The sequence below is a fragment of the Salvelinus sp. IW2-2015 genome, linkage group LG18 (genome assembly GCF_002910315.2).
Source record: "Salvelinus sp. IW2-2015 linkage group LG18, ASM291031v2, whole genome shotgun sequence".
Taxonomy (NCBI): domain Eukaryota; kingdom Metazoa; phylum Chordata; class Actinopteri; order Salmoniformes; family Salmonidae; genus Salvelinus; species Salvelinus sp. IW2-2015.
In genome coordinates, this window is record NC_036858.1 from 983,957 (window position 1) to 986,752 (window position 2,796).

General features: G+C 42.3%; 1 protein-coding gene across 3 annotated transcripts in view; it reads right to left on the bottom strand.

Moving 5' to 3' along the window:
- Positions 1-2,796, bottom strand: part of LOC111978779 (protein shisa-6-like) — a 144,692-nt gene that overhangs the window by 50,333 nt on the left and 91,563 nt on the right. The gene's annotated exons all lie outside the window — the stretch shown is intronic.

Below are 2,796 nucleotides of genomic sequence, written 5' to 3' on the forward strand. Positions count from 1 at the left end.
AAATTTAAAGATGCAAACTATAGAATTCTGTAGCCATGCGCAAATGACAGTATAGGGCCGAACTTACCGAGTTGCAGGCACGGCGCTACACCGGGGCTAGGGGAGGCTATAGCCACGTCACAAATCTGCGTAGCCGCAGTTAAGCCCCTTCAAGCATTTTAGTATTTTTAGATTTTTAAATAAATAAATATGTAAAAGTTAATAACCAGACATTTTGTTTACAATCCGATCCCTGGCTGCGTGCTCGTGCCACGTATGTACCCTATGATGTGTGTGTGTGTGGAGGGGGTTTTCTGGTGTGTGTGCCTGCGTACGTTAGGCTACGTTATGTGAGCTAACTTCTAGCTAGGTAGTTGCCCATCTCGCCCCGTTACGATGGATCGTTTTCTGATCAAGAAGAGTGCGGGTAGAAAATGAAAATCCAGACCCTGACCCTGTCTCCGAGGGGGCCAAAGAAGAATAAGGAGATAAGAAAGATGAGTCGGAGAGAGAAACTCGTGAGCCACGACGTGAGAGAGCGCCAGAGCAGTTAGTCACTGCTAGCTGCTCCACAGCCACCGTTAGCTGCACTGTTAGCACAYCCACAGCTCTGATTGATTTAAGCCAGTCACCTGTTGAAGAACCAAGGCGRCCTCTTCTTCAGTGTTATCCAGCCACAAAAGCTGGACTGCAGGATCGCTACTTCAATCGTAGATGATATGAGGATTACAAATGGCTGGAATATTCTATTTCAAAGGYCCGTGCTTTCTGCTTTGCATGCCGCCACTTTCAACATCCAGGAAACCACGGTGAAGAGAAGGCASCATTTACCCACGATGGCTACCAGAACTGGAAGAAGGCAACACGTTTTTTCAAGACACACAATGCTAGTGTGGAGCATAAATATGCAATGACAGCGTGGAATGAGTGGACTATTCAGAAAGAGTCTGGCTCAACAATATGCAATGCTCTAAGTGATGGACAATCCAGAAGATAGTCAGAGAGAACAGAGATAGATATAGAGCAGTTGTGGAGTCATTGCGTTAACCCTGCATACCCAGGTGACTTTTCACAGAAGAGGAAGACTTAGAAAACGACATGGCTGTCAACCAGGAACTTCCTTGAACTTTACAGGTCAAGGCAAGATTCGACTAAACAGTCGCACAGAAATGCTAATTACACCCCTCATGACATACAGATGAAAATACGGGCAAACCCTTGATCTCAGAACCTTGCTGCCTGTCCGGTGACACGCAGAAAAAACCAAGGCCCTGGATTCTCACTGAACCACAACAACAGACCATCGCCTTCTATATAAACAACACTTGGTGAGTAACTGAAACAGCCTTTATTTATTGACAGAGTGCCTGTCCGGTGGGGGGAACATGATTCACTCAACACTGATCTGGCCATCTGACTAGAACACGAAAGACGCGCCATAATGTCGGCCAGTCGCCTACAAGTCATTTTGCAATAGGCAATATAATGCTAATTGGTGATGATAGCCAGACGTTTACACATGTTGCACAGTTGACAGGCACAGGGAAAGCCACTTCTGTTGTGGCTGCAGTGTGGATATTATTCCTTTCATTTCTGACCGTTGTGATAGACAAATTTCATCTGTAACATTATCAACAAAGCAGCAGCAGGAACGCATGTAATAGTCAGTGGCCTACTAGTTATTTTCGTTTGCAATAGAAAATCTACAATCAACTAAGATTGTTGATGATAGCCAGTTCTATGCAAGTGTGTGCACAATTAACAGGCTAAATGCATTTGCACTTATTCCTGTGGCTCACTTTAGTTTATTAATTTCATTTGTGTCCGTTGTGAATAGCCAGGTTTCATCCGAAACATTATTACCAATCAACAGTTGTCTGAATTATATGCATATGGAATAAATTGCACTTGTAAATAGTCATGAAAATCAACTTTCTTAGCATGCACGTATTGGTCAAGCCCCCTCCCGTAGCACGCGGGGCGCGAAAGAATCTCTGCGCCGGCTGCCGATGTTGATTTGTTTATTATGTGCAGGACTTTAATAGCATTTTTACACATTTGTATCGTGTTAAATATTAGCCACTATCATTAGCTTTTTTCCTCTGTCAGGTCCCTGTGGTTGTTCCTGAAGGTGGCTAGCAGTACAGGATCCTACAGGCTAACGTAATACAAGTTGGCAATAATTGGACATGCCCTATTTGAATCATTATGGAACGCAGACCAATTCACAGCAGTTTAAACCTGGAGCCTGCTCATGACCACTGGACCGATGTCATCACAGTTACGTGATTAGTGAGGATTATTAGGGTAGATTTATACGACTATTGTTCACACCATTGTACGCTTTTCTCACCTTCCAATATGTCTGGGTGAACAATTGAATATGCAACAGGATGAATCAAACTAATGTATTTTTTTATTCACCAATATATTTTATGGTAAGGGCTTCTCCAAAACAGTTTCTTTTTAATTCATAAATATTTCCTAAACCCTAAATATATGCAGAGATCAGAGTATTTTAATCTACCAATTGGTGCTGGAAAGGAGAACATATATGAGTGTTTTATACATAGCTTTCTTTCATTGATCCCTAATATTCAGAACCGTTCTCTCCATATATTCTTGTAGTCTGCTGAGAAAATTCAAATAACCTTTATAGTGCCGTAGGCTAAATCAGGGTTCAACCCAGAGTGTTTCTTGGTCGTTTAAAAACAAATCTACTTTGAAACCTCACACACATGGTTATGGCTTAAAACAAAGAAGACACCTGGACCATGTCGATACCACGTGAAATGTATTCTTTTTGAGTTTGCATTC